This window comes from Gossypium hirsutum, chromosome D13 (genome assembly GCF_007990345.1).
Source record: "Gossypium hirsutum isolate 1008001.06 chromosome D13, Gossypium_hirsutum_v2.1, whole genome shotgun sequence".
NCBI lineage: Eukaryota > Viridiplantae > Streptophyta > Magnoliopsida > Malvales > Malvaceae > Gossypium > Gossypium hirsutum.
Window position 1 is genome coordinate 11,477,627 of NC_053449.1, and position 9,498 is coordinate 11,487,124.

Sequence of the window (9,498 nt, forward strand, 5' to 3'; positions counted from 1 at the left end):
CTAACCCCTGTTTCTCTTTTAGATTTGAAAGATGTCAGCAGAATCTGATCGTTCTGGCACTGATGAAGTGAATAGTAATGCTCTAACTAACGAACAAGAAGCAATATGTAGTTTACCTATCCCAAAAATGTTTGAAAAAAAAGTTAAAAAAGTTGTATTTGGTTTAATGGGTCAGTGGTTCATAAAATTTATACGAACCAACCTTGTGGCTCAACAACCTTCACCCCTTGTTGTACCTCCTGTGGTGCCTCTACCTCCTCAAAAAATTGAAATGAGTCGACGGATTCCAATTGATAAAGTCAGAAAATGTGGTGCTGAGGAGTTCCGGGGTTAAACGAAGGAAGATCCGGCTAAAACAGAGTATTGGAAGATCCGGCTAAAACAGAGTATTGGCTCAAAAATATTCAACGAGTTTTTGACAAAATGACTTGTTCTCCTAATGATTATCTTAAATGTGCCATATCTTCACTTAAAGGCATAGGTTACAGTTGGTGGTCAACATTAACAGCGGTAATACTGAGAGATAACGTCAATTGAGATTTCTTAAAAACAGAGTTTAAAAAGAAGTATGTTAGCAAACGTTACCTAGATCGGAAAATGAGAGAATTTCTTGAACTGAAGCAGGAAAACTAATCAGTAGCTGAGTATGAAAGAGAGTTTGTACATCTCAGTAAGTGTGCTTGTGAAATTATGTCGAACGAGGAAGAAATATGCATCCGTTTTGAAGATGGATTAAATGATGAAATTAAAATGTTGATTGGAGGGACAAGTACGAGATTTCGTTGTTTTATCTGATCGTGCTCAAAAGATGGAAGAAGTTTATAATAACAAGAGGCAGAAAGATAGAAAGGCTTGAGAATTTGGTAAAATAAGTTTTTAAGTCGTTTTCTGTACTATCGTTAAAGAAATCAAAAGAAGAATTTAATCGTGTCACTTCACCGTCTGGGTTCTCAGGTAAAAACACGTTGATGCAGCATGATTTGAAATCTCAAGTCAAACCTACTGATAGTGTGGGAATTGTTCATAACGCTTCGAGACAGATGTGTAAGCATTGTGGAAAACCATATGCTGATGAATATAGGACTAGAATAGGTGCATGCTACAAATGTGGTTTAACAGATCATTTTGTACGAAATTACAGGAGATTAGGGAGGTAATGAAGAAAAGAATAAAAAGTAGTTGTCTACACCTCAAAAGAGTATACGTCCTAGTTAGAGTAGTAATACTAGAGCAAATCACAGTGGCACTAAAGATACAACTATCAGATCTGAAGCTAGAGCACCTGTGTGAGCATACGCTATCCGAGCTAGAGAGGACACTACTACAACTGATGCTATTGCTGGTACATTATATCTCTTTGATGTTACTGTGTATGCACTGGTTGACCCTAAGTCAACTCATTCATATATTTGTACAACATTAGTAGCGGATAAGAATTTACCTATTGTGTCAACTGAGTATGATTTTCGAGTTACTAATCCTTCGGGTCAGAGTGTGCTAGTTAATTTTATATCATTCTGGGAATGGATTGGTTGATGTTACATGACGTTGTGGTAAACTGTAGGCTAGAATAGATTGATCTAAAATGTCAGATAGGTGAAATGATTACAGTTGAGTCAAAAAGACCAAACAGTATTGCCAGAGTTATTTTAGCTATTTCAGCACAGAAATTAATTCATAAAGGTTGTGAGGCATTTTTGGCCTATATACTTGATACTCGAGATCCGGATTCGAAGCTTGATCAAGTATCAATTATGAATGAGTTTACAGATGTATTTCCCGAAGAGTTACCAAGATTATTGCCGGAATGTGAAGTTGAACTTGTAATTGATTTGATGTTTGGAACTGCTCTAATATCGACCATACCATATTGAATGGCACCAGCTGAGTTGAAAGAACTTAAAGCACAATTGCAAGAATTGTTAGACAGAGATATTATTCAACCAAGTGTATCACCGTAAGGTGCACCTGTGTTATTTGTGTAAAAGAAAGACAGGTCATTTAGATTGTGTATTGATTACAGTCAGGTAAATAAAGTCACAATAAAGAATAAATATCCTTTGCCTCATATTGAAGATTTGTTTGATTAGTTGAAATGTGCAACAGTGTCCTCGAAAATAGATCTCAAATCGGGATATTATCAATTACGAGTTAAAGATGTCGACGTATCGAAAATTGCTTTTCGAACTTGTTATGGTCATTATGAATTTCTAGTAATGCCATTTGGATTAACCAGTGCCCCTGCTACTTTTATGGATTTGATGAATTAAGTTTTTCAGCCTCATTTGGATAGATTTGTGGTTGTGTTTATTGATGATATACTGATCTATTCAAAAACAGAATCTGAGCATGTTCAACATTTAAGAATTTTTTTACACATTTTGCGTGAGACACAACTATATGCAAAATTTAGTAAATGTGAATTTTGGTTCAGAGAGGTTGGATTTTTTGCTCACGTAATTTCTGCGGACAGGATTCGTGTTAATCTGAGTAAAATTTCTGCCATTGTCAACTGGAAAGCTCCAAAAAGTGTTTTTGAGGTATGTAGTTTCCTGGGCTTAGCTGGTTATTATCATTGATTTGTTAAGAATTTTTCAATGATTGCTTTACTGATGACCAAGTTATTACAGAAAAATGTTGAGTTTATTTAGTCAGATAATTGCCAATAGAGTTTTGATTAGCTAATAAATATGTTGATGAAAGCTCTTGTACTGACTCAGCTCGAATCTAGAAAAGAGTATGTTGTTTATAGTGATGCGTCACTCAGTGGATTAGGTTGTGTATTAATGCAAGCCAAAAAATTAATATCATACACCTCTCGATAGTTAAATCCACATAAGAGCAATTACCCGACTCATGATCAAGAACTGGTCGCGATTGTCTTTGCTTTAAATATTTGGCGACATTACTTATATGATTAGGGATTTCACGTTTATACCAGTCATAAAAGTTTGAAATATCTGATGAATCAAATTGAATTGAACTTAAGGCAGCGCCGATGGCTCGAATTGTTCAAATATTATAATCTAGTTATTGACTATCATTCGGGGAAAGCTAATGTGGTTGCAAAAGTGTTAAGTCGAAAATCATTGTTTGCATTGGGAGCGTTAAATGCTCATTTGACTTTGAATATTGATGATTCTGTTTTATCATAATTAGAAGCTAGACTGTTATTCCTTCATCGAATACGAGAGTTACAAAATGATGACCCAAAGCTGTTAGCTAAACGAGAAAAAATTCAAAGTGATCAATCTATGGGATTCAAAGTTGATACTGATGGCATGTTGTATTTTTGTAACAGATTGTGTGTTCCGAATAATCTGAAGTTGAAATAAGACATTTTATCTGAGGTTCATAGTAGTACGTACTCTATTCATCCAAGTAGTACTAAAATGTTTGGTGATTTGTAACAAATGTATTGGTGGTTGGGTATGAAACGAGATATTTAAGAGTTTGTGGCAAAATGTTTGGTTTGTCAGCAAGTGAAATCTGAGCATTAGGTTCCGTCTGAGTTATTACAGCCTATTATGATTCTCAAATTAAAATGGGAGCGAGTTATGATGGATTTTATTTCGGGATTGTCTGTGACACCTAGAAAGAAAGATTCTATTTGGGTTATTGTTGACAGATTGACGAAACCAGCTCATTTTATTCTGATTAGAATCAATTTTTTGCCCGAAAGGTTAACTGAGTTATATGTATCTGAGATTGTTAGATTGCACAAAATACCAATTTCTATTATTTGTGATCAAGATCCGAGATTCACTTCTAGATTATGGAGTAAACTTCACGAGACTTTGGGTGTTAAACTCAATTTCAATACAACATTTCATCCATAGACTGACAGATAGTCAGAACGGGTAATACAAGTGTTGGAAGACATGTTAAGTGGTGTGTTCTCGAGTTTCAAGGTAGCTAGGAAAAATATTTACCGTTAGCTGAATTTGCTTATAATAACAACTATCAGTCCAATATTAAAATGACACCATTTAAAGTTTTATACAGACAAAAATGTAGAACACTGCTATATTGGTCTGAGTTGAGCGAATCCAAGTTAGTTGGAACTGATTTGATTCATGAAACTGAAGATAAAGCTCGAGTTATTCATGATTACCTGAAAGTTGCATCAAATCGTTAAAAGTCGTACTCAAATTTGAAAGGAAAAGATAAAGAATTTTTCCTTGGTGATCAAGTGTTTTTGAAAGTTTGATCGTGGAAAAAGGTGTTAAGGTTCAACAGAAAAGGGAAATGAGTCCAAGGTTTATCGGACTGTATGAGATTATTGAAAGAAATGGTCATATAGCTTATAGATTAGATCTACCTCCTGAACTCAAAAAGATTCATAATGTTTTCCATGTTTCGATGTTGAGGCGATATACATTAGATCATTCTCATGTAATTAATTCCAACGAGATTGAATTACAGCCAGATCTATCATTCTCTGTAGAGTCGATAACAATTTTAGCTCGTGAGGTAAAAGAACTTTGAAATAAACAAGTATCATTGGAAGAATCGAAGAATCGATAAAATCGCAATACCCGAACCTATTCTCAGGTAACAATTTCGAGGACGAAATTTCTAAGGGGGAGAGTTGTAACAACCCGTTTTCTAGTGGTGTTGGAAATAGTGGTTACGGGGCCACAATTTCGACGTGTCAATCCATAAATATTAATTATTTACTACTTACAAAGTCATTAGCGTTGTATTAAAGTTTGGTTAAAAAATTTTAATTTTTAGATAATTAATTATAGAAAAATGGCTAAATCGTAAAGTTTGCTAAAGTCAACTTCTAATAGTTAATTAAGTTAATTGCGTACAAAGCATTAAATGATGGATTTATAAGGCAATTTAGCCATATTTTTGTTAATAGTCGTTTGATATTTAGTTATGTTATTAAATATATGTTTATTTTAAATAAAAATAAATTGCTTAAAATAATAAAACAAAATCTAATGTGGAGGCATCATCTTTATTCTTTTGTTTCTTCACTAAAAATTGAAAGAAGAAACTTCATTAAAGGAGCTTAAAATTTGGCTACACCAAAGCTTCTGCATATCAAGAACAAGTAGATAATTGAGGAAAAGGAAAAGTTGCTGAGTAGTCCTTGAACTTTCACTGTCTTTGCAAGTTAGCTCTGGTAAGTTCGTACGGTTTAGTCTCATATTAAATTATGTACTATATTAACTATGAGTTGAGATTGTTGAATATTTTGACATAATTGAATTGAAATAAATTGATGTGAGTCAAGAAAATAATTGATTTGAACACTGTTATTCGATATTATATTGAGCCGATGAACGTAGGATAGGATACAATTGGCATGCTAATAGGTTTTTAATACGTGCGACACGGGTTTGATTGTGCTGAGATTAGGATTATTGACTCGTTACTGTTCACTAAAAATACAGAAGTCCAACATTTTTTGCGAACTATCGTGTTATATTTATAGTGATTCTAGTGTGTACTAGGGGCGGATGTAAAGCCTTCGGGCATGGCACTTAGTGCCCAGGGGTGTTCTCAGTTGGACAAGCTCGTTTGAGCGTTCTGGCCTATTCTAGTTGGTTAACCGCATATCTAAAACCATTATATTGTTCATTGGGCAAATTTTAAATGGTTATATTGTAACATCCTAATTTTGGGCCTAGTCAGAATAGTGGTTTCGAGACCACAAATCCGATGAGGAAAAATTATTTTTCCTATATTTTTATTGCCTACAATTTCACAGAATGATTTAGTGAAAATTTCGTTCAAAAATTTCGACGTTTGGGCACTTAATTTAGTCAAAAGGACTAAATTGTAAAAAGTGCAAAAGTTGAGTTCTACAAGTTAGAGGTGTCCAATTGTTATGAAATTTTAAATTGGAGGTCTTTATATGGTAATTATGCCATTAGTTAGTGATGGACAAAAATGGACATGCGATAAGTGAAATAGGATTTTTTTTAGTAAGAGCATTTTAGTCATTTAGTAAATAAATGAATTAAAAAGGGAAAAAGATGTGAAAATTTTGTGTTCATCATCTTTGCTTGCTGCCGAAATTTGAAAAAAGCCATATCTAGGATTTCTTCACTTTCTCAAGCTCATAGTAAGTGATTCCAAGTCTCATTTTTAATGTTGTTTACGTTTTTGGAATCTCGGTAGCTTAATTTAGCTTATTCTAGCAATAATTTAACCTAGGGTTTATATTGGAAAAATACCTATGGATGAAATATGTTTATTTTGATGTTTTATGATAGAATATGAAGCTAGAAATTATGTTAAACAACTTTTGTTAGTCGATTTTAAGTGAAAAAGAGTAAATTGACATAATCGGTAAAATACCTAATGTTCATAAGTGTTAGAGTAAGAATTTGATGTTGTCATAGAAGGGAAAAATGTTCAGCATGTTATAAAACATAAGAATAAGAGATAAAATTTAATTTCCGAGCTTTGGGGTAAAAGTGTAATTATGTAAAAGTTTAAGGGCAAAATCATAATTTTGCCAAAGTTAGAGTCGAGGGTTGTTTTGGTAAATGTGAGTATTAAATAAACTAAATTTGCTATTATAGATCAAGAAGAACGGAATTCGAGGTTAGACAAAGGAAAGAATAAGGTTGAAGACGAACACTACACCAAAACAGGGTTTTAGCGGCACTTTTAGTGGCATTTCGATAAAAAATGCCGGTAAAATTCAGGAATTAGTGGCGCTTGATAGAAAACGCCACTAAAAAATGAGCTTTCGCCGCGTTATTAAGAAAACGCCGCTGAAAATATGAATTAGCGGCGTTTTCGTCAAAAACGCCACCAATAAAAAATCCCAACAACGTCGTTTGGTAATCTTCGGAGGGCTTTAGTGGCGTTTTTATATTTGCGCCGCTAATGCTTTTACTTTCAGCGGCATTTTTAGGCTCTCGCCGCTAATGGTCGGGGGTTTTAGTGGCGTTTTTAATCAACCGCCGCTAAAGTTAAGGTATTTAGCGGCGATTTCTTTGAAGCGTCGCGAATATTTGGTCTTCTAGCGGCGTTTTTATATAAGCGACGCTAAAGTTAAGATTTTTAGCGGTGATTCTATGATAAGCGCCGCTAATGTTAGGGTTTTAGCGGCGTTTTTGTTGAAGCGCCGCAAAAAAAAACATTTTATCTTAATTGGTTTATTATTTAAATTAATTAAATAAAATTCAACTTAAATCTAATTAAATATTTAAAATATTCAGAAAAAATAGCACATAAAAATAATTTGAAATAAATCACATGGAAAAAATTAAAATACTATTATTTAAAATAATTTTTAAGATTTTTGGATACATGATCATTAATATATACTGCTTATTTTATATATATAGTAAATTTTTTTTATATAATCGTAAAACAGATATAGTATGATTTTAAATTTAAAATATTGAATTAATTAATTATCAGTATAGTTAATTTAGGGTTTAATTAGGTTTAAGGTATATATATACGATTATTAATTTAATATAGTATTAATTTAAATTATATATTGTGGATGTGATCAACATCCAAAAAAAGGTTAAAATTTTAAAATTATGTTTTTTATTAGGATTAAAAAATTTGATGGATAATATATATTATTTAATTTAAATTCAAGGTTGAAATAGTACGTAATACTCAACTAATTATAATATTTCATGACAAACATTTAATTAAATACTTAAATCAAATTGTGAATTTGAATTGATCTCATTCAATTAATTAAAATATATGCATATATATACGTCCTAACTTGCTATCATTCCTTTTGTTATCACTTCATCAATATTAAAGAAAAATGCCATGTATATATATAGTTGTTCGTCCTTCTTGTTTTTTCATTTATATATATCTATTTGAGAAATTAAGAATATAATAAATTTGTTAATTAGAGAAATTTATTCAATATTTATCAATAAAATAAAATATTAAAAATTCCATACTTTATATAAAAAATAAATTTTATAAAGAATAATATTGTTTATTGCTACTTTATACAAAATTTTTAACTATTAGTTATTGTTTAATCGATTTTAACTGTTTTTATGATTATTAAAGATTTAGGGAATTTTTTGGAAGGTATATATATAGGGGGTATATATGATTATTAGGGTTTGGGATATAAAGTTTAGGGGTTGGGAATTTAGGGGCTAGGATATTTAGGGGTTAGGAATTTAAGGGCTAGGAGATTTAGGGGTTAGGGGTTAGGGATTTAGGGTTTAGGGTGTCAATTAAGGGTACTACTCAAGTAGGGATCATGGTTGCTTAGATTAATTAGTTTTATTAATTTATATATTAAATATGTTCTTATATGTTTGTAAAATATATAATAATAAATTTAATATTAAGTAGTGACCGTCCGGTTTTGTTTCTCCAAATTTTTGTCACTACTCTACAAAATCTGGTTCAGCCTTCTAATTTATATATAGTAGAAAGGATCGTTCTAAAAATATTTATTGATGAACGACGGGATTTGGAGGGTTGGAAGCTAGCAGATGCCCCCTTTTCGTATTTTGGTAATGTTCCTAGGGCACAATAGCACATGTCAAGAATCCTACAATTGGTGGAGGGTTCAGTGATCATTTAAGATATTTCAAAGATATGTATAGTATATATTATTAAATTAATTAGAGATATAATATATATATATATAGATCACTTTATATATGCATGTATACCGAATGGTTAAATTAATTAGGGTTTTGGTTTATTTTAGACAGCTTGTTAAATGATACATTTAATTACTAAAATTTATATTTAAAAATATTTAACATTAACAATTCGATATTTTATATATATATATAGTAATTACTTATATTTAATTTGGATAGGATCAAAATATATGAAAAAATAAAATAATATAAAAATGAAATAAAAAAAAATAAAATTTATAATTTTATCAGATAGTTTTAAACATTACTTAAAATTTTAATAATTAATTAATTAAAATTCTAATGAAACATAGAAGAAAGAAAAAAATTATAATCCTAAGTAAAAGATGTGAGATTTAGCGGCGTTTTGAGCAAAAACGCCGCAAAAGTTATTAATAATTTGGTAAAAACGGTGTAGTTTTTGGCTGAGAATTTAACGGCGTTCGCGGCGCAAGGGCAAAAACGCCACTAAAGTTGGGTATTAGAGGCGCTAGGAAGAAAACGCTGCAAAGTTGCTCTGTAGTTTAATCAAAACGTTGTCGTTTTCTATTGCATATTAACGGCATTAGCAGCGTTTTATTCGTAAACGCCGCAATTTGTAATTATATATTGTGTTTTTTAAATATGAATTAAAAAAAACAATGTTTTAAAATTTCTAAAAAACGGTGCCGTTTCAGTAGAAGAATTTAATTTGTTAGTGGCGTTTTTGTAAAAAAGGCCAGAAAAATAGACATTAGCGGCGTTTTATTCGTAAACGCCGCAAAAAATTATGAATAGTTTGGGCAAAACGATGTAGTTTTTGTTCAGGAACTTACTGGCTTTTGCGGCGCAATTGTAAAAGCGCCAGTAAAGGTATGTTTTAGCGGCGCTAGGCCAAAGC